Here is a 23780-nt window from a genome sequence, read left to right on the forward strand (position 1 = left end):
GTTGTGGTGTAAACTGGGGTAAAAGACTTCCCAGTGCCAACGGGCTGGCTCATTGGAATAAACACAGCGGTCAGTGGCTTGAACCTCCTGTGGCCAAGTGTGTCATTAAAACCTGGTGGTCCTTGTGTAAGGTGAAACCACGGCCATATAAACACACACGCCATTTCCCACACATCCCAAGGAATGTTAGAACCTCCTACTTCCCCACGGAGTGATGCTGTTTTGTGGGCAGTGGAACCTGGGAAGCAAATGTAACAAGCTGCCTTTTGCTCCCCTTTAAAATTCAATCGCTCCCCAGGAATAATTCTGTGGTAGTGCAAATAACCAAATAAGGCATCAAAGATCACCTCCCCAACAAAAATGACTGATCAAACTGAATCATACTGAATACAAAATTTCTCTCCAAAGCGTCTTTATGGATAAACACTTTTCCATCAAGAAACAGAACATTCAATATGAGACTTGTGCCATTAACCCACAGAAACTCTTTATGCTCCTAATGTTAGTTGTTACTTGGGATCAAGGCCAGAACATTCACATTGTAATAGGATCAAGGTTTAATCTAAGAGTAGATTAAACCTCTCACATACTCATAAAATACTTTCTAAAACACAGAAATAGCAACGTACTGTGCAACAAAACAGAAAGCTGATGCAGCACTAAGTAATCATTTCCAGAGGAAACCTCAGTTGAATTTTTAATTGGTTAGCTGCTTGGTTATCACTGCCTTCAACTCTAAGATGTCACTCAACAGGCATTATCAAATCAAGTACCATACTCAAGAACCTTTATGTGAGTAGAGGCACAGATGAAGTCTTGAAAGAGTTCGGTCCTGTCAGGAATGGACAGAATACTAAAAAATGCAAGAAATAATCAAGAAAAGGAAACCAAGCCAGAAGAAACTCAAAGAAGAAGAGTAGCATGGAAATAAAGATAGAGCTACATCAGCAGACCTGTAGGAAGAGAGTTCAGCACACACTTTATCAGTTCTTAGTATACACAGACCCGGTCCAGACAGGTCCAGAGAAATCTATTTTCAGATTGAGAGTGAAAAAAGGTTGATTAACATCCCCAGTGGCGACAACTTTCAGGTGACTTTCCTAGTGCTTATGAGGGCTGCCCCAGCTGGGAACCAGTTTTGCTCAGAAGAGCCTTTAATTCCACTATAAATTCTGCCACGCAGTACCTCAAACTTGATCTGATACACTGCCTGCTGGATTATCCAGGCAGCAGCTATGCAGCTTATTTAGGATAATCATTTTGTATGTGGTCCCTTTAGAGACATTAACTGCAGCAAAAGTGTGACTTCCTTTGCCTTTCCAGCAAGCCCAAAAGTGGCAGAGTTATCAGAGATGTATGTCTGTGCTGATATATTTTAAGAATAGTAATTATTTATTCTAGAATACCTCTTTGTTCTAGTTTTCTGAATTTGGAATGGTCTTTTTTTAATGCTTTAAAGCCAAATGCTGTCGTAAGGCCCAAAATAATGTTGATTATGTATTTTAGAAGCTGCAGTGAGTGCAAAGGCCACACTTAGATTTTGATTAGCTCCATTCCATGCTATATGTCAGAACAAAACTCTTGCAAACATTGGCCTTATTGTATTGTAGGACCTATGCATAATTATTTAAAAACACACAGAAAGTGGCACACAGCAAATCAACAAATAAAATACGAAGAAAAAAAAAATCAAGAGAAGTTTTAGATACAAGAAACAAAGCACTTTCTGTAGGACTAGCTTCTTTTAAATCCGACATATTTATAAGGGTACCCTGCTTCAAAAAAAAAAAAAAGGAAAAAAAAGAAGCTGTATATAAACTAGATAGCATACATAGCTGCTCTGTTTAGAAAACAGCAAAGTACCATGTAAAAAAGTCTCTGTTTAGTCAGCCCACCCACTATGAAAGAGAAAAAAAAGAAAAAAAGCTGACATTTAGAAAACAGGATATACTGAACAGTTTTCACAATTGTGCCCAGCAAATCTCATAGAGCTTTTTGTGTAAATTCTACAGGATGGACCCAATACTGCAAGTTACCACATATTAGGAAATGAAAGCTATCAAGGATAAAAGTTAAAATAGACTTAGAAGCCCAACCTTCCTTTACAGCATGGCATTTAAAGAAACCACTAGTTAGCAGGGAGATAGGTAATCAAACAGTAAGGGTGAGGAAAATATCTAACAGCCCCACCTTTTGGAAAAGTGATCTTTTCAGTCCTACTGTAGATATGATAAAATATTATCCCTGACAGACCAAATGAGAGCTGAAAAGCCTCATGCAAGCTCACAAAAAAGTACAAATAAACATGAGAAGAAAACCTAAATACTGTTAGATAAAATTTAGAGCATGGATTTGCCTGTGTGTTTGGAAAAAACGCTAAACACAACAAGATCCAGATGCTAATTGGAGCCACCAAGCTTAATGCAAAGCAAATAATGCACAGAATTATCATGCAGGTCACTTTGGACACCCCGCTCAGTGCCTGGTGCAGGGGCAGTCCCTATGTGACACTGCTTGGAGCAGTCTGGGTGTGCTCTGGGTGTGCTGACAGCTGTCAAAGCAGCAGTGAATTATGTGTGTTTTGGTGTGGCAGTGTGAAATCTCCTGAGTGCAGCTACAGGTGTGTGACATTCAACCTCTGAAACCACATCAATACAGTTTCAGTCCTTAAGGTTTCAGACTTTCAGCAGCCATGAAGCCTGTATTTACAGGGGTGTGTGTGTATATATATATATATATATACACGTGTGTGTGTGTGTATGTGTGTATGTGTGTGTATGTATGTATATATGTATATATACATGCATTTATGGTTGAAGACACTGCAGTAGGGGGCACATTTATTGTGGGAAAACAGTATAGTAAGGAAATGTCATTCTTCACTGTGTCATTTGTTCTTGAGGACCAAACCTACCTTTGTCTCTGCTTCTGGCTCGCCTGCCTCCCTCCCTGGAACCCAGCAGGTCTTTTCCATCTCCTTCAGACCTATGAATGATAAAGAGCATAGGCAACAGATAAGGAACAACTTTAAACCCTGCAGAAACATAAACAGAACTTTAACTTCAAGCTGAGTGATTTTTTTTGTTTTTAAAGAGCACACAGTCCAACAGAGCCATCCTATAATAAAATTGCAACACAGAAGTCCTGCAAAAGGCAAGATCCATTGCCAAGGAGTCTCCCCTTGAGTATTCACTGAACCTTACTAACTAGACAGCGGTTGAAGGGGATTCCATTGGGGCACTCACAAAATCAGCCCTTGTACAGATTTGTGTCAGCACTGCATCTCAGAAACAGAGTAGTCTCAGAAACAGCGGCTCACTGTCAGCCCCATGGCAGGCCAGGCAATTCAGCTCCTGACAGGTTAAAAAAGTGCTCATTGTCTGAGCAGCAAGTCAATGCAAGCCAGGAAAAACTTTCAGAGATTAGACCAGTGGCTAAACTTCAAGGAACAGAGGAAGTTATGCTGAGGAATCCACTGCTTTTTTTCTTCTTTTCTCCTTCCTGCCAGGGAAAGAAGGTTGGAACTGCAATGCAGGCTGGCAAGGAAAGCAAGAAAATGAAGGAAACTTTCCCTTAGCTCCTTCTTATTCAATATTATAGTATGTTCTCTCACCCAGTTTCCCTGAATACTGCTGAAAGATAAGGAATTACTCTAAAGGCAAATGTTTTCTCAGAGGTCAAGGGTTTAACTCTTTCAAAACCAGTAACTGCAGGATCATCCCTAGGGATAAGTCGTGAGGGGTACTTTCAGTAAGAATGTGTTTGCTAAGCTTTAAATCACCCTATTTTGGGGTATCCTAATTTTAAATTATAGTCTTGATAAAGGTTAAAAGACTACATCCACAATTTTTATTAGTGTTTCTCTGAACTTAAAAAACATTTCATGTTTCTCTTGTTTGGTGGATGAACACTTAGCTCGTTATGTCCCACCCAGACAGTGAGATGTATTACAAGTGATGAGTTCTATTAAAGGCCTTAAGCTGTAAAATGCTGCTAAATTATATAAACATTTCAGATGCATAGGCTATTGATTATGCAACAAAATATCACAGAACTTTCCAGGACAGTTAAAAACTGGATTTCATTAATGTAGAGTTCAAAACAAGTCTGACCATCACTTTTTGCATCCACTATTGTTGGGGGTTAGGTTTCTTTCCTTCAGTTCCTTTTTACTTATAGAAATTTTTCCCATAAGTTGCTAGGAAACATTAACAACTGGGTACTTAAGAAAACAAAAGAAGTGATCAAGCTCAGGGGAGGAGGGCATCTGGTTGCAGTTCTGTTTTCTGAGGGTTTTTCTCTGAGGGGCAGAGATATTGTGAGAACTGGCTCTTGCTCCCTCTCGTCTTCGGAGGATGAGGAGGATGGTTGGAGCTGCTGCTTGGAAAAAGAATTTGCTGCTTCTTCTGCCTTGTGATGAGCCTCTGCTTGCAAGAGCAGCCACTGAACTGGGACCTTATTAACACCCACCTCACTAAAAGAGGGACCTGTCCCCATCTGCCTGGGATGCTGAGCTCGCCCCTCTCTGCCTTGCTGGAAGCTGGGCTGCCGCTGCCTCGCCCCCGCTGCTTCTTCAGCACCGCTCCAAATTCTCACTGCACTGTAGGCCCTCATCCCCTGCCTGCTGAGAGACCCTGCCAGCCCAGCTTGGCGCCCCTCAGTGTCCTGCTGGGGCGCTGGGATCGGCTGCCCCCGGGGTTTGTGGAGCAAAGCCTCCCTTCCCTCCCTCTCCTCCTGGGCCCATCCCCATCCCCGCGCGCTCCCCGAGCGTCGCAGCGCCCCCCGCAGGCGCAGGGGCGTCACCGCACCCGCCCTGCCCGGCCAGGAGCCAGCGGCACCCCTGCTGGCCGTGCCCGGAACTGCAGCAGAGGGGGCAGGCCTGGTTCCTGTTCTGGGTGGGGTTAGAGCTGTGCTGCTGTTGTTTGTTTGCTTTGGTATACACCCTGGTAAAGAACTGTCATTCCTGTCCTCATGTCTTTGCCTGAGAGCCCCTTAATTTCAAAATTATAACAATTGGGAGGGAGGGGGTTCACGTTTTTCATTCCTAGGGAGGCTCCTGCCTTCCTTAGCAGACAGCTGTCTTTCAAACCAAGATAACTTGACCTACAAGAAGCAATGGTTCTTCCATTAAAAAGTGCTACTGAAAATCTTCAGAATTTTCACTACTTAATTTAAGTTTCTTCAGCTGAATTTTTATCATACTTGAGGACATGCACATTTGGTGTTGGTCTGCATACAAAACTAATCCAAGTGCCATTGAATAATGACATACAGGAAAAGAAGATAAACAGATAAATACATCCTTATTTTCTTCCTGGAGTTCCAAAGACTGCACACTTGAGGAAAGCTTCTGTTACTTTTTAGCTATTGGACAACCCCAGGTATGGAAAAGTGCTAAATTCATGTCCCTGACCACACCATTCAAATGTTTTTTCGGTTCATGAAGAGCTCCTTGGCAATACCACAAGGGAAAGATAAATTCTATTCTTTGCCAATATCATATTTAGGACCACTATAGAAAGTGTTTAAAGAATTATGTGTTTCTCTTGCTACTCTTCTGAATTTTATGGCTATTCCCTGTCTCTCTCTAAGCTCCACTGGGGTACTGCTATCTGCTGCCATATGTGTGCCAAATTGAAAGGAATATGTAACTGTACTTGTATATATTGAATTAAATGGCACAGCAATTGGAGTCTGGAAATGACAGTAGGCAACATATGTCAGAAACCCTACATTAACCTAAAACAGTGCCTCAAAAATGCCTCACACACAACCAGGTAAAGGTGCAATACCACTATCAATGAAAAGTGAAGGAGAATCTGTGAGTTCTGAAACCTGATAAAGTCTCAGTAAATGTAGGGACTATATTCTGTATCTTTGTAAAATGTAGTCTTAAAAATATTTACTAAATGGCTAACCACGAGACTAAACAAAAGCATTACCACCATTGTAAATCAAGATCAAGGCAGTTTCATGCCAGGCAGGGAGGCAGCTGATAATTTAAGAAGAGTGCTACAGATATTAAGAGAGGTGAGAGATGATGACGATCCCATTGCTGCTTTTTCTTGAGATGCTGAAAATGTATTTAATAGGGTAGGATCAAATGCTGATATCTACAGTATGCCTCTTGCAAGTTTTGTTTTGGATTAAAACTCAGAAACCTAATTAAAACAATTTACTTTCACCCATTAGCCTTAATCCTTATGAATGGCTTACTGTCTTCTCTGGTTATTTTACCAAGAGGCACTTGAAAATGATGTCCTCCCTCTCCTGTCCTACTTTGCACTTGACCTTGAACCTTTGGCCATCTCCTGCATTTTTATTCTGAAAAAGTATTTGGCATCCAGAAACTACTGGTATGTGTAGGTGACATCCAGACAGTTATTAAACAGTTACTTTCAAAAAACAACAAAGATTTTCAGTGCACTGGTGTACCAGAGGCATAACATCTAAAATATCTCATATCTAAAATTTTGTCTGTAGCATAATTCCCATGGAGATCAACTAGTTTTATGAACTTTGCTTGTTTAGGGACTTTTTTAAAAAAATCAGTAGATTCCCAACATTTTAAAAACATGGATTACTTCTCTAAGAAATAATCAGGCCCGCGATAATTTAATAGTTTAAAGAAACAAAACTCTGTCAACTGCAGAATGAAGTTCCTAAGCATTTACCTTCTAATCCTCGATAATTTTTCAAAGTGTAAAATATTTACAAGTAAATTCGGAGCTCAAACAAAAGAGAAAAAAAACAGTGAATGATAAAAACATAGAATAAAAGCTTTCAAAACTTGAGAATATCTGAACTGTAGCCTTTCAAAAAGACTGTTAGCATTAAGAAACTTATATAGAGACTATAGAGACTAAGTTCATCTCCACTAGCAAGCAATACAGAGTCCATTCAGTTGCTCTAAAGAAACAAAATATACTGAGAGGAGAAGAAATTCATACCCCTGGCAGGTATATGAACTGTTCTTTAACTGGCTTGCCCAACTCCCTACTCTACCATGGAAGAAAACACACATCTTTAAAGAGGCTTCCAACTAAATCCGTGGTAGCACAGTTACAGACATGAAAAGGAGAAAGAGGAGTCAGGTTGTCGGATATAACTCAATCTAGCATGACCCACAGATTCCTTAAGAGAGGATTATAAGTCTTCCTCCAATGCAATTTCTACTAATTCTAAAGAATAAAAAAATTAAAGACTTTGTCATGCCAATGCAATGCTATTTCAAAAGACAATCTTCTATTCATCACAAATCTCACCATGTATTAGTGTAAGGGCTTTCCTGACAACATAATTTCACCTGCTTGCAACAGAAAACACAGTTTACATTATGAAAAAGCAACTTTCTAATATTGCTTTTTTATTTTTTTTATTTTTTTTTTAGCAGCAACATTCAGGTTGTTTTTTGTCAAAGCTCTTGGCCAGCTTTCAAAGTCTACAAAGTGAGTACCCACTAAATCTCAGCTAGGAACAAGCAAAAGATACAGCTGACTGGGCTTTATGACTCACTTGACAAATCTGTGCGTGTCAGCTGTGAGCAGCTTTGGAAAGATCAGTAATCCACGTACAGTAAGTAGCATTTCCAGCTTTTCAGAAAAACAAGATTCGCTCTTTGGTACAACTGAGAAAACCAGATGTTGTTGAAAGAAATGCCCTTGAAAAATCTAAAAACACAGAGAAAGCTAAATAAAAAACTAACCAAAAATATTGCTGCTTCATACTTTCTTCATTATGAAGAGCTTTTATACCTTTTCACCACTCTGGGAAAGACCAGATTTGCCAGATGTGCTTTTGCCCTTCCAAGCTCTCACTGCTCCTCAACCATCAGCTTGGTAGGATGCACATTGTTAACTTGCATTTCTTTCTGACATTTCTCAGTTTTTAAACCTCTTTATAAAACCCTACCCTGCTTGACTTATTTTTCTCTCTGTGCTAGAAAAAACACCCAGCTAAAAAAAAACCACATACAAGTAAGTCTCCAGTTAAAAGCCACAGAATTCCTGAGGTTGGAAGGGATCTCTGGAAGACTTCCTGCTCAAGCAGGATCACCTAGAGCAGGTTGCCCAGGACCATGTCTAGTTGGGTTTTTAAGTATATCCAAGGGCAGAGATTCCACAACCTCACTGGGCAATCTGTGCCAGTGTTTGAGCATCCCACAGTAAAAAAAAACCAAACAGACCCACAAGGACAAAAACATCCAACCCTCCCAACCCTGAACAATTCAATCCCGCAAACTGAAAAAAATCCCAAAAAACCCCACACCACTATTTCATAAGCAGACTATATATTATAATATTTCTTCCACTCAAAAAGGAAAAGAAAAAAAAATTACAAACTCTGAGTGACTAAGCCTATGTAAATAGGAGTACGTAGGTGCCTGAATATATGCTAGTCTCTCCTATGTTTATTTAAGTATTTTAATAGGAAATGGTCCATTCAGATAGAGTAATTTATCCCCAGTGCTGTCCTAGGGCAGAAAAAAAATAAGACAAGAATATGTATCAGTACACATTTCAACATATAAAGCAGACTAAAGAACAGCTGCACACTGTATTTTCTTAAGAACAGAAACTAAATTATGCCCAGCTAAAATATAATATATTTAGTCTAATAACTTACTCTAGCTGATATATGAATTTATATTACCATACACAATAATTGTAAAGTATTTTTGTTAGGATTGGGAACAAAGATTATTTGATAAAACATCAAATGCAATGCATACAATACTGTATGCAGAAACTGAATTGATGCATTGCATTTTGAACAAAAGGATGAGCAGAACCACAGTTTATGCTTGACACATTGTACTGAAGCATAGGAAAAAAGAAAAATCACTGAAATCCTGCTCTTAAAAAACATGCCATTGTTTTCTTTAATTTTAAACAGAGTAAGAAGTCTCAGTCGACAGTTCACCATCAATGCTGTAAACTCAAGGTTTGTATTTACTGAGCACAACATAAATTTCTCTCTTCCTTAAAATCTTTACTGCTTTGGTAATTGTCCTCCTCCACCTTCCTGAAGGCCCTGAAATATGTGACTTTCCTGTCCTTTGAACAGGTTTGCATTTAGAAGATCTGAGAAAGATCCTCAGTAGAGTCATTTAAGGGAGTTTGGCTAGAGGCTTTTCAGAAGAGAAAAGAAGGCACCCAATTTTCACTGATTTTCTGGGACTCATATTCTTAGAAAAACCTCACTTCTTCCCCATACTTTTTTGCAATGACAATTTTATATACTGTGACTCTCTTCTTTACCTATTGCTGCAAATAGTCCTCATTATTTGAACACCCATACTGATCTTCTGTGACTGTTTGTGTCCTAAGGTTATAATAAATTTCACCTGTTCAAATCCAATTCTGTAACATTTGTTGTTGCCAAAAAGTTCAAATCTCTTTTCAGCCAGTAATAATACTGGTGTCAGCTGCCAGGTCCTTTCCTTTGTGGACTTTTGCCCATTTAAACTAATGGTGTCTTATTTGTTTTATGATTGTTTTTTTTCTAGTAGCTGCCCTTCTGTGAAGTCTTCTTTTGGCTATGTAAGTCATACACCAATCTGGAGGACACCTGCTTCTTAGTACTTGCTGCCAGACCTATTTGAAAAGTCAAATCTCCACTAAGCACATCAAACACTCCGGTCTCACTAGATCAGAAACACTATGAGTTGTTTAAGAATGTGGCTTGACATTATACATAATCTGGTCTAGCTGCAGGTGGCTGCTAAAAGGGGAAATCCTGCTCTCCCTACCCCCAGCCTGTGAGCTGAATGCTCTCTCCCTCTCTCTCCAGTTCCACTTGGAAGCAAAGATCCCGAGGTGCCTGGCTGAATCAGTTCAGTGAGCTGCTCCAATGGAAAAATCCTGTCTTCCCCCACTGAGAAAGGAGTCATGCTGGATGAGCTGACACTCAGGCAGCAGCACAACCTGCTAGACTTGATGGAAGGGAGAATAAATTCCTGGGCAGGAGTGAAAGATACAGGAGCACCTTCTGGCAAAGAAAAAGGGTATTGATTAGGAAGATTCACTCCATAGACCATGTTCTGAGCTTTGAAACTCCATCCCAGCTGAGGTATTCTTAGAGTAAGGCCTAAGTAGCTTTAAGATGAATTCTCAGAACACAAGGCTATTTGTAACTACTTCTCACAGAGTTTTAGTCTTATTTATTGCAGAATAGTCTAAAAAGGACAGATAGGAGAAATGAAGTGATCATCCTGTTGTGAGACTATAGAATACATCTGGCAAATTGCCATGGGGAATAAATGTCTATATACAAAATCAAAGATGAAGGTAACAAATAGAAAATATATTAAAAAGGCAAAGCAAAACAAGAAGCATCAAATTATGTGAGGAAATTATAGTGTCAGGGTGTGCATCTAGCATTTCCCAAAGAAAACAACTGATTCTAGATTTGGAATAACTAATTCTAAATTACGTGAAAAATCCATAGACTAGCCTTCATACTGACTTTCATCTAAAGATCTAAAATTGTTTGGGAAGTGGGAAGTAATTAGGCTGCACAGATCACTTGTCTGTTTAGGGAATATTCATACACACATTCCAATAAGAAGAAATTAAACATCAACCAGAATGTGACACTCTCAAGAATATTCTACGAGAGAATCAAAAATCAAACCCAAATCACTTGTCTCCTGAAGACCGACATCAATCCAAAAAATATAGTATCGGTGTTGGGATCCCCAACTTGGGATGAGTGTGTAGGACTTTAATGATTTTAGAAGGCTAATTATTTATTTTATTTTACTATATTATACTATAACTTCATTTCACTAACAAGAACTGTCACTAACTACTGAACTAGAAAACTTGTGACTCTCTCCTGAGAGTCCTGACATACATGTAGATCTAATTGGTCAATGAATCTAAAACTACCACTAGAATCCAATCAAGTCTTGTTTACCTTAGATAAACAATCTCCATACTACATTCTACATGGACACAAACACAAGAGTAGCAAATGAGATAAAATTATTTTCTCTTTTCTCTGCTTCTCTCACAGCTTCTCTCAGGAGAAATCCTGAGAAAGCTAAGTCTCTCTCTGTTCAGAGGGCATGTGAATACCACATTATAGGATAGACAATAACATCCATGAGTAAATATGTCAGAATATTGACTGGTGAAGAGCAAAACTCCCAATTGTTTAGAGGGCATTCTCCAAAACAATGACATCAGTGACTTATATGTTACATATTATTAATTCTAGTTTGATCCAAGAAGATGCATATAATAATCTGTGCTACAGCAAACCTGTTCACCAAAATGCTATATAATATTAACAGAGCAGTTCCATGGAGAAGGAAAGCAAGCCTCAAGGATGAAGAAACAGGCTAGAGCCCTGGCTGCTATTATAACAACTTAACCATAATAGCCACTCTAAACTGTATCAGAAATTCCAGCAAGAAAAGGTATCTTAGCTTAGCTTTCAGTGACATGGAAGTCAATGTTCCCATAAACTAAATGATCAAAATCATTCAGATCTTATGACTAGCTAACAGAGAATCATGGGAAAACTCTGCCCTTTGACTCAAGAGCAAGACCAAGCTCAATGGGAAACGATGCTGATAGAATGGGAGTCAAAGTGGAACAAACTGAAGAAGCACATTATGATTTGCTCTACTCTAAGTGATGGTTCCAACACAGCCTTGACAAAACTGAAAAATGGTTGACAAGTTTTGAGTATAATACATAACTCAAATGAGGAGAGATGCAACCCCCAAGCAGCATCTGGTAGGAATACTGTACTGTAGCAAATACAATAACAGTAATAACAATTTACATTGCTATATACTCCCCTTCAAGGCATCTGAAACCTGCTACTGGTAGAGAATATATGTAGGACTAAATGGCACATGGCCAATATAGATGAAAAACCTGATTCCTGACCACTATATTTACATGAGGGGAAAGGAAAAAAAAGCAAAAAACCACCACCAACAACAAAAAAAATCAAAACAAAACAAAAAAGGAAGAAATTATGAGAAATGCCTTTTAACTGTAATATTTATGTGAGTACAGACAGATCCCAGTAATTTATACTAGGACGTCATTATCAAAAGCCTAAATTGCACAGAACAGTGAAGCTTGCAGATCACCTACACCTTCTCTGGTCTTTAGCTTGATTAGGTGAAAATATCCCAAGAGCTACTCTAGGTTTTACCAACTGTCAATCACTTCAGAAATCACTGTCAAGAATTTCAGAGTACAAATGACTTCTCCATGCCCTTCACGCTTCAGTCACAGAAGGCAGGTGCAGTCATGATAATCTGGAAAATATTTTCCTCAGAAAAAGATGCTCCCAAGGAAGGGTCTAACGCTACTGAATGTGTAACCACTTTATGTCACTGAAGCAGTTCTTAGTGACACAAGTCACTATGTGACTTTCCAGGGGAAAAGAAACCTACTGAAGAGAAAACTGCTGCTTTCAGTCAAAAAAGCCCAGAGTCAAGTTTACAACTTGCAGTGCAGAGCTCCTGGAGTACTAACACAATCCTCATAAGTCAAAAAAAAAAAAAAAGAAGAGGCTGTCTTCACAGGAGAGAGAATAACATCCCAAGTCTGTACCATTTGATTTATACTTGTGAAGGAAAGTTGAGCCAGTTATATGTGTAAACAGGGGTTGAGCTGATGTGTTGCTTTTCTCCTCTTCCATTCTGGGAAATGACTGTGGGTGATCTCTCTTCTTTCTTTACCTCCCACTGTCTCTTCCTCCTCCACCAGAAAAAGAAATTAAAGGGGAAAAAAAAAAAAAAAAAAAAAAAAGGAGAAAAAAAAAAATCTGTTTGCCAGTAGCCAGTGTGAATACCAGCTGAAACACCTGCACACCAGACACATCCCGCTGTCCCTCTCCCCTGCTTCTTGCTGACAAGGCATCTGTGCTGCACACCACACACACCAGTTTGCTCGCTGTAGGTAAGGAGACTTTTAGGATTATTATTCCCACTGCTCTTTTCCAGTTCTCCTTACCATCCCCCATAGCCTGCAGAGGGGAAATTCTCCACAATGTACAGCACCCCGCAAGTATGGCCAGTATAACCCAGAGCAATGGCTTTTCAAATTCTCTCATGGTGCAATCACCACATCATTCTACTCTTGGGTTACAGGGCAGCAGGAAGTCAGATCCCTACTCTAGGCAGGAAATACAAACATTTATAAGTTTAAAACCAGGCCTAATCCTCTGTTACAGAACCCCCTCACTCCATTTTCACAAATTGCTGTGCTTAGATAACAGCATCACTGCTCATTTCTTCACATTTTTTCTTCCTGGTTGTGCAAGAATCAGGACTAAGCTAAGCACAGCAGGAAGTCTTCCACCTTGAGAATTTGACCCTTATTTCAGACATCACAGAAAACTCAACAGGAAGGATAAACTTACAACCAGAGTCAAGCAAAAATTTCAAACCTCTGTGCCTTAAGATTATGAAACAGAACTTTATGAATAAGTTCTTTCAGTTCTTGTCTAAAGGGAAAAAAAGATTTTTAAAAACTGTTTCAGTTGAACAAGTTATTTTTGGGGTTTCATCTGACAAGATACACTTTTGAAATTCATTAAAACAAAAGAACCACAATACACAGGAATGATTGTTTCAAAATGCAAAACCAAAATATATTCTTTTAAAAATGAAAAATTAATATAGCTAGCCTTTTTCACTTAAGTATTTTTCACCAAAGAATTCATCATATTTTCCTATGTATATACTCTTTCAAGTGATGCCCACATTCTTTCTTCAAAAAGAAATGTTGCATGATATTTTTTCTCCATTAATATTTATAAGTAAAAATGGCTTGAATTTTAAAATTTTAAAATACTTTCAGTACTCTTTCACTTAAGTGGCTTCTGTTTTGTGGATTCTCAGCATTTATAGAAACTGATGTCTGTGTGCAGGAATACAATTTAAGATCTTAATATTTGTCATCTAGATTTTAAAATTTTGGTTACAAGTCAAAATCTACAAGACTGCAAAACAAAATGCAAAGGCATGCACATAAAGTACTGTTATTTACATAAAATCTGTTAAATTTTAATTTTTTCCATTTTCTGAAACTTAGTGACAAAAAGTAGTCACTTTTACCCTGTCAGATATTTGATACTAAAAGAATATAATACGTTTTATACTTGATTTAAAATTTTTTTTCTCTAGATGTTTTAATAACTTCACTAAATATTAGCAACAAGTCTTTCTTTTCACTATGCTGAAGTTACTGTTGCTGGAGCTGACCAAGATTAAGCTGTGGAAGAACAGAATGAATCTGGAATATCAGGTCCTAGCTCTTTTTCCCTCATTCTTTTGAATTTAGTTGTTAAGAGGTTTGCTCACCATTTTCAGATAACAAAGAACATTTTTCAGAAAACAAATAAACAAAACCACTAGCAAAGTGATTAATTTTTAATGCTCCACTGGGTTTCATACATGGCACGAAGAAGGATGTTAGTGCTGGGAAAGCAGAATTTCTAAATGCTTTTTAAAGACGACAAAGCACTTTGCAATTTTTTCTCTCAACACAGGTAGTGGTGGTGGGTTTATTTTTTAATACATTCACGTGAAGACAGTTAGCTGTCAGTAGGAAAACAGATATAGAGCATTTTAACCTGCCCTCAAAAGTCAACAAAATCAAGTCAATTTAGTGGCAGTGTTGCCATAATAAAACAGAAGATTTCAGTTTCTTCCCAATGGAATTTGTGGTTCTGCAGTTCTCTTGAGCAAAGACAAGGGCAGATTCCTAATTTAGCCCACAGTTTCATCCTTTTAATCAAAGATAGTACTGTAACTGGTCTCAAGCAATGATGCTCAATATTGTCCAAACCTGTTTTCCTCTACTGTTCTAAGCAATACATGAAGAAAAATATTGTTAGAGATTCATGTTAATATGAAGAAAAGTAGGAGATGGGAAAATGTAAACAATAAGCCCCGTAAAACTCCCGAACAAACCAGTACATTTTAAATTGCTCTTTGGTAACTGATGAAAAAAAGTGCTACGAGGCAAATCCTTCACTGGGTCACTCACTGGGGAGACTGGTAAAAATAAATTGCACAGCTCTAATTTTCCTAGCAGCTTCCATGCTATTCTTTGAAACTGAGTAAGAAACCCTTGGCCTAATCCCAAGAGCCAATCTATAGTAAATAGTGCACACTTAATGCCTAAGTTCCTTTTTAGCACCATTCAGACAGTGACTTCAGCCACACAGCTTAGTCATAGCAGACATTTTTGTGGTGAAAGCATTAAACCCACATGCAGCTCTCTTTCTGTGGCCACTGGGGGTCATGCTCCTTTCCCATTAGCTGAATAAATCATAAAGTCTGCACAGACCACACAAGAAGCAAGGCTAGCAAGCCACAGGCAGTGCCTACAGCCTGCTATTTCTTTTCAGAATTTAAAAAAAAAGGAGGAAGAAAAGAAAAACAGGAGAGAAACACAGCAAAACAGCCTAGCTTTAAGAAATTATTTGCCTTTTTTTTTTTTAATTTGATCTCTTTGAAGTCCACAGAGATTTGTTTGTTTGTTCGTCTTTTAACCCAAGCAGCTACAGCAAAGAAGAAAAGCAGAGAAAATAAAAAGAGTGTCATGCAATTCCTTTATCCTATGTATCCAACAGCAGAAGGTAAAAAATCCTGCTGGTCTGTTAAATAATAGAGGCTGTCATACAATATAGAACCTAGTCAGATTCCCAGAAAAATCAAAATATATGTTGATAAATAATATATAATATAGGCCTGAACAAGGAATCAGAATAGTGCACAATACTTTTCCCATCAAACGATTTATTTCAACAACAGTAACTGAGCAAGGTCTGGAAGTCTAGAGGTTGGTTCAAGTTCCCATCAATCAGAAAACAAGATAAGAAGGAATTTAAACATAGCCATTAGCATGCAACTAATGAACATGGAGAAGATATGCACAGCTCATTATGCGAAGGAGTATTTCTTTAAAATGTACCAACCCCCAAAATACTTTAAAAAGTGCACTGAACTTTAGCAGGACTTTACGTAAGAGCTTGATTGGCAACTTGAACATGCCCTGCTTCTCAAAGCCCCGCGGTGGGGCAGGCAGGGAGAGTGGCTGGGAGAGCAGCTTTTCAAACCAAGTCCTGTTCCATGATCCCATCTAGATCATTTGGACATGCAGTGTTTAGAAAATAACATTTACATGCTTCACTGTCTATATGCTGAAGAACTCCGCTGAGCAGGGAGGACAGCTGAATCAGAGATTGCTGGGTCTATTTACACACTGTCAGCTGAACCTTTGTTCCCTATCCTATTTTGGGTTGGCATTTTTTGTGCAATCTAGGGTATTTTTAAGCACAATAAAAAAAAAAAAAAACAAAAAACAAAAAACAAAAAACCCACCAGTGAAGAAGAATGTGAAAACAAACCTAAAAAGCTGAAGGACAACAGAACAAAAAAAAAAAGAAAAAAAAGAAAAAAAGGAAATAAATAAAAGCAAGTAAGCTAGGGTCAGGTAGGCTTAGACCAGAGTTTAAAAAGCTCTTTCAATCAGCTCTACCAGTAATCCTATATCCTTACCTGCAATATAACTTACTCTTTAGCTGTTATAGTCCTCCTGAGCAAAGACAGATAATCATGTTGAATTGTGACAAATTATACGGTGGTTTTGAGATGTGAGCAAGCACTCACAGGGGAGTAGGGCAAGACCACTTAAATCCGTTTCATTTGTGACTTAATATTGTGGGTTAAAACTTATGTGACCTTTGCCAAAGACATCTCATATATGTGCAGGTGAAAAATCAAATCCCAAGACTCAAAAGATTCCTAACAATAAGATATACAGTTTCTTACAGGTCACCCAAGGCACAGCTTCAATTTTATCATGTAATTCTTACTGATGGATTAAGTACCACTTTAACCAGAATAGCAATAAATAAAAATCCCTCAGTGGAAAAATGTAGAACTGTGTAAAATTTAAGATTTCACTCATTCCAGTGCGACAGCCAGCATTTAACATCTTTATACATGTGTTTTCCCCACCAGCAAAGGACATTCTTAGAGCTCATACAGAGTATTCTCTCTGAAACTGGAGTGCTCAAAAGACCTCTAATACTTGAGATTTCAAACTGCTGAAGTTACCAAGAGAAGTTGCATGAAGCACATTTCCTTTTTGGCTTCTATAAGCCAATTTTTTTACCTTTTCCTTAGGCAGAATTTGTATTGATCTCACTGGGAGATTTGTTCAAGTGAGGAGAGCAATACTAGACTCCACTAGCAGCAAGAACCAAGGATACCACTTCAATAATTTTAAAATTAAAACCATATAAACCATATACTTGCTTTGTCCAAATGTGTATGAACATTAGTAACACCGAGCATTTCAGTGGCCTGCTTCATACAAGGACAGCTACAGATTCAAACGTGGCTGCTTTCAAAGTACCCTCACTCGTAATGAACAAAAACAATGCAAACATTGTGAGGCCAAATTCTCTCTCCAGAATCTGGCATGAGCCCAGGGTAGGGTAATACAATATGTGCAAGGGAAGGGAAGAAAGGCTTTCTCAAGGCAAGGAGAAGGGAGACTTAAAGATTCAGGTGAGGGACAAAAGGCCAATCTTCTCTCACTTCCCCCTCTGCCTACTGTCCTAATCAAAGCTCAAAGCTTTCAATTGAGTTCAACACTGCCACTCCCAGGACACAGAAATGTTCATGGATTTTTTCCCCTTCTGAATAAAAAAAGGAGATAGGGAAATGGTTTAATCCTTAAATAATATGTGTTATCAACAACATAGCACCAGGACTCTGCCTCGGGTGTATGGATGAAAAAATTATACAGGGTTACAATACTCAACAACCAGAAAAAGCACATTGATTTCCATTGTATACCATTATTTCTACCTTTGCAAATGAACCTAACATTCAGGATGTTTAAATGAAATAATAGAACCTGACTACTTATTCTGCACTGGTGTCTTGTACAATTACAGCAACAGTAAAACCCAAACCACAGAAATCCTGAGTCAGAAGCTTTTCTGATCACATAGAGGCAACTTCCACCTTCACTGAGCAAATTCCAAGAACAGCACAAAAGCATAAGTCACACCTTTATGAAGTGCAAGTCCACCCACAAAACACAATTTTTAAAAATTGCAAGCATCTCCCATGCCAGTAAAGGCTCAGAGAGAGCTGGGGCTGCACTGCTTGGAGAAGAGAAGGCTCAGGGTGTGTGGAGATGTGTTTTATCAATGTATATATAAATACCTGGTGGGAGGGTGCACAGAAGATGAATCAAGGCTCTTTATATTGGTGTCCAGTGAAGGGACAATACAAGAAGTTCCCCCAAAACCTCAGGTTTAACTGTGAGAGTGACTGAGAACAGGCACAGGCTGACAGGCTGTGGAGTCTCTTCCTTGGAGATATTCAGAAGATGTCTGGTAAGGGTCCTGCTTAACTGGCTCCAGGTGCCCCTGCTTGAGCCCTGGCTTGGAACAGGTGCCCTCCAGAGACCCCTTCCAGCCTCAGCCATTCTGTGATTATGTTGACTTAAAAACCTCTGAAACTGTCAAATTTCAAGGTTGAATCTGTGGCAATTTCAGGCCACAGATTGTAGACAAAAGCATAGTGTTACTAATTGTACTGAAGAGTGTGAAAGAGTGCACTTGTTGCATGACTTAGATAAGTCAGTCATTAAAGGTTCATGTTTTCTGTACTTCTAAATAAGAGATTAACAGAGTGAGCATTTATAACAACAGACTGTGAAAAACAGTTTACACTGCAATAACACTTCAATATAAGAAAAATGTCGCTCACTCTATAACTCTGTATTAAATGTGACTAGGTGTACGCTAAATTTCAAGTGCTCTGGACTACTACCTCATCACTGTTTCCAACATGTACAAGCACACACAAAATATAGCCCCTCTTTCCAGAAAAGCTCTCCCAAAAACCAAAGGGTAAAGCTAGGGGTGTGGTTATGATGTGCTAGTACCAGCCACTTCTGTTTTAAAGACAGCTTGTGATATCCAAGGAATATCTCTTGCTTCTCTATTGTGCCTCATTGAGTAATTACTCTTTTGCCACCTTCTTCTGAAGGTGCTTTCCATCTTCACTGCTCCTTAGAATTCCAACAATAAGATCTTTTTTTCATCTTACTTTTGCTGATTTTGGGATGTTGCTAACTGGTGAGTTGATAAATTTAGGAAAAGTGTTAGAAGTATGCTACTCACAATACTATAGGTATGCTCACAAGTTAAAGGTGTGCTCTTTCATTATTGCATAACTATTTAGAACTGATGGGCAATATCCACACAGCATGTGCACAGTGCTCCCACTGATTTAACAAGAAACTACTGAGGACATAATGAGCATTTAAAACTGTGAGGTGATATTTGCCTACATCCCATCAGTTTAGATTAAACCTTAAAATTTATTATCGCAATGAATGATTACCTTTTAGTCTTGAATCCAAACACTACTGTGGCTATACAAAGAGGCTCATACTTTGGTATGCAATAGTAGATTAAGACTTGTTAAAAGAAAACCAAATTTGGCTATGTTAGATAGTTTTCAAAAGGTGTGCTTCAAAAGAAAGTGTTAATTTCCTTAAAAATGTTCCTTCAAAAATGCATTACAATTGGATTCATTCTGATCTAAGAACACTGTTGTTCAAAAGTAAAAGGTATTTATACAAATATTCCTAATGTTTACACTATAGCTGCTTATTGAAAGGACAATAGATTGTTCTTTTCAAATGTCAAAATTAAAACACTGTACCAGTTAGTCAAATAGTTTGCTAGGGAAAAAAATACATTAAATAAGTCATCACCCTGAAATGATAAGAATTTCTATTGGTGCAAAACACACTTACCTAACTCTTTATATATCTGTGGGGATAGTTCCACAAACTTAAGAGAAAGTTTCTGCTCTGTCATACTATGAATTGTTGCTGCAGCAACCCCTCTCCCATTTAAAATCCCTTTACTTAGAATGATGTACATTTTGAGCATTGGAATATATTTGTAAAACTAGTAGTTGCAGTAACAAGATGAGGTTTACATGTCTGTCCACATCAGCACCATGTACTCAAGATGGATTTCAGCTGCCAAAAAGGTCAATCCAAAATGCTTGCACAAACCTGTCTTTATGCTCCTGTTTATTATGCTCCCATGTAGTCGATGTCTCGTGCACTAAAACAGTGCAGCCATATGTCAACATCTCTCTGGTGGTTCCCAATGTTCTAAACAAGAGCAAGGGTGCACTGAACCTCCCATGTAAACTTTATACAACAGATTCTGCAGAACTGTAATTATTTACAAAATGATGGCATGAGAAATCTCTGGATTTATATCTCACTTTAAAGTAACAGGGATTGTGTCTACATAATTCTTGAGTTCATGGTAGGTTTCTAATTCACTTTCTCATTTTTGGTATGATAAGATACAAGTCAGCATTCTTTAAAAATCAATGTCACTAATTTTTAAGCAATTATATTTTTGTAACAAAGCACCTCTCTCTCTCTCCCTCTGGTTTTCTTTCTTTTCATAAAGGCACTCTATTTCATTACAGATGAACCTGTATGTTGAGTTATTGGCACTACACAACACTTGGACTCCAGTTATTCCCTGGATTGAAAGGAGTAAGTAAACAAGGAAAGCATAGAATTCCTTCAGCTGAAGAGGATATCTGCAAAGCATCATTTGTAGGTAAATGCCAGCAAACTCCACTTTTGAGTTTCTCTCAAAGCCTGATATACTTGTCACTATGTCAGGTCCTCAGCTGACAGCCAAATGACTGTGTTTTTCCATTGTTCTTTGCAGACAAATGGAACAGGACAGCAGAGAGAGTCAGGCCTACCTGAAACAAAGTGCACTCAGGGATTCTGACCCCAGCTGATACCACTCTACAGGACTATACCTCACCAGTCCTCCCTCAAATTTGTGTCCCTCTCTCAGTCTTTGTCCTGCTTACTTTTACAGTCTCCTTTTAAAGACTTTTTCTCTCTCCTCAAACAGTACATGTACAATGAGTCAAGCTGCTTCTGTAGAATCAGACTAAGTGACTAAGTAAATATGACACCTTGGTTTTTAACTTAGCAGCCACAATGTTTATGAACATTTGCATCAACTGCTTTTCGGTTGCTTTGACATTTTTATATGCAATTAACACTAAGGCATTCCTAAATAGTGCACATTGAATTACCTTTGTCCCACATAGAAAAGCATTCTGTTGTTTTTGTTGCCAAGCTAATATATAATGAAATAATAATGATTATTTGTAATGCAGTGTTGCTTGTCTTAGGATCTCCAACGATTGAATATAATGCAGTATTTATTATTTCTAGTTCAGGACAAGCAAACAGTGTTAAATGGCTTCTCCAGAATCCTTGGCTTTTGGTCCTCTGCTCCAGCACTCTTACTACAGTTTGTTATTTCTCTATGCTGGTGGGCCTCTTGCCTGAGTTTAAGGCAGTTAAATAATGTAATTAAACAATTAAGATGATTGTCTTTAAATGATCAATTAAGACAGCATTCTAAACATGCTTCCTCATTTGGAATTTAGTCTACTTTTTATCTCCCTCTGTGTATCAGAGACAATGCAGCTAGGCTAAATTCAAAAATCATTGCACTTCTTATGTTGTTGGTTTATCCTAATCTTACATGAGTGTTATGTGGCAAGTGCTCCTTTTTAAGGGAAAACTTACATCTACACAGCCAATCAATGCAGCCAGCAGCTGCATGGATTTAACATTAAGACAAGACAATTTTTACTTATTGCTGTACTACAGATATATGTTACATTCTTCAACAGCTGGCAGATATAACAAGTGAGTTTTAGAGTTGCAATGAATGTCCATGTTAGACATCTGAAATTTGCTGAAGTAACCTTCATGCACTTGCTTAGAACACTTTTTGTTAATTATACTGGAACTGGAGTAATAAAAACCAAAGCCAATGAAAGCACACCTCTATTTAAATAATTACCAGGCAGAACTGAGCTGATAGAAGTAGAAAGACTACAGGGATTTTGTCATAAGTAAATAAAACTGGCATGTCTAAAACATGTTTCATCTCTAACTGTAGATATTGCGATTTAATTTAAAAGGAATAATATTTAAATAAAAGATTACCCACTTAAACAAGTTTTCTCTTCAAGCCTCCCTCTCAGTTTTAAGTCACTCTGTTTAGATCCTTTGCAGAACTGGTGTCTTTCTTTACTACTTTCAATCTGTATCATAAACATTCAGTGTTATTACAGACATCATGGTATCAAACTCCAGATAGTCTGATGTTTTAGGGGAAAAAATTAGACTATTTAAAGTGATTATAACTTTCCACTTGATAGTTTAACATTCTACAATCATTACTGAGTCTGCAGGCACTGTTAACCTGTTCTGGTGAGACAAACAGATCTTTTCTAATGTTTACTGAGGTATTGTAAATTACTTAACGTACAGCAGAGTACGTTTTTCTCAGTTAATCTAGATCTGATCCCTGAGGGGCTATTTATTACATATGTATACAACCTGTCTGTAGAAGTGAAGTTAATGTAATATGACACAAGTAGCACACATTGTTTAAATGTATTCCAGAAAGTTAGCAAATTTAGTTAAAAGAATACTTACATGCTCTTCTGCCTGGAAAACAATGAGGAAAAGGGTTCTAAATATTAAACACTGCTGTTCACTGTAGGTGGCCAATTAATACACTGTATCCAAGCTGGAACAAATCCTTCAAATATATACATAAAGCATATAATCTCTTATCTGCTTAGGCATGATCAAATTTTTAACAAATCCTAGTAACTTCAAACACAGCTTTAATGGGATGTAGTACTAAAACATGCAAAGTAAAGAACAGAGTTTTTAAGAACATAATCTGTTTTAGAATGTTTCAAGAGAACTGCTTTGAAATGCAATTATAAACTTAACCCATGAGTAAATGTGTGCCATCTCACAGAATTAAGTTACATGAATTAATATATATAGAAAGAGATACTCTCTTGTTCCTAACATCTATTACAAATTAAAAATGAGGGTTTACAGCTCAAGATACAGAAGTATCTTGAGATTGTTCTAAAGGGTAGCTACGTTTAACACAGGAGCACATTTATGGCTACAAGCTTGGTCCCTGTAAAAGTTTTATTTGATGATAAGAGAGAGAGTTTACTTGAGAGAGAAACGTAACAGAATTGTGCAACTATTTTATGCCCTGATAAATAGTTTGAATGTATTTTAAGAGCATCTATCTGTCTTTTGCATCTTTATCTCATTAACCTAAAATTAACCCAACGCTTCTTTTTCTCAGGGTGCCAAAAGCTCAGAGTGGGAGTTGCTGGTCCCCAGACAGACCCAGCTTTCCCTTACACATACAGTGAAGACACGTATTCCAAAGGTTGTGCTTCAAGTTTCCTTCTTGTATGCAGAAAATGAGGTTTTCACATTGGTTTGGTTACTTTTTGTTCTAGTTTACAATTCACTTGTCTGCATGACTGAAAAATGAGACATATTTTGAAAACAGCAATATGGGTTTAGAATCGCTTCAATTACCTTGAAGACAAAGTGCAAACTGTTTCAGGTCATAGAATCTAGAATCATTTAAGTTGGAAATGACCTTTAAGATGGTCAGTATGTTCTGTACAGTGAGGAACAACTCAGCCTAACTGATTCTCATTCTGAGACAAAAATTAGCACCTGATAATTTAAATTTCCCTTCTTTTCTCAAAATATGTTGGGATTCCTGATTAAGAAAAGAAATATACTGCATGCTTGTGATGCAAGCTGTGTACTCTAATACAGCAAGCAAACCTTTAGACTATTTAC

The 23780-nt window shown here is 38.0% G+C and overlaps 2 long non-coding RNA genes across 3 annotated transcripts in view; one reads left to right on the forward strand and one right to left on the reverse strand.

The window, feature by feature from the left end:
• The window catches only part of LOC146767651 (uncharacterized), a 34179-nt gene extending 15642 nt beyond the window's left edge, over positions 1–18537 (reverse strand). The window contains exons 1-2 of the long non-coding RNA XR_014955198.1: positions 18224–18537; positions 2915–2985 (exon numbers count right to left, since the gene is read on the reverse strand). This is a non-coding gene — a long non-coding RNA (uncharacterized LOC146767651). The remainder of the gene's footprint in view (positions 1–2914; positions 2986–18223) is intronic.
• A 16-nt stretch (positions 18538–18553) lies between these two features.
• LOC146767652 (uncharacterized) lies at positions 18554–23003 on the forward strand. Of its 2 annotated transcripts, none has more exons than XR_014955196.1 (3): positions 18554–19466; positions 20528–20664; positions 20779–23003. It is a non-coding gene; the product is annotated as an uncharacterized LOC146767652 (long non-coding RNA). The 2 variants fall into 2 exon arrangements; XR_014955197.1 differs by having other exon boundaries at positions 18554–19143.
• The last annotated feature ends 777 nt before the right edge of the window (positions 23004–23780 follow it).

The sequence above is a fragment of the Lonchura striata genome, chromosome 4 (assembly GCF_050655825.1).
Source record: "Lonchura striata isolate lonStrDom1 chromosome 4, ASM5065582v1, whole genome shotgun sequence".
Classification (NCBI taxonomy): Eukaryota; Metazoa; Chordata; class Aves; order Passeriformes; family Estrildidae; genus Lonchura; species Lonchura striata.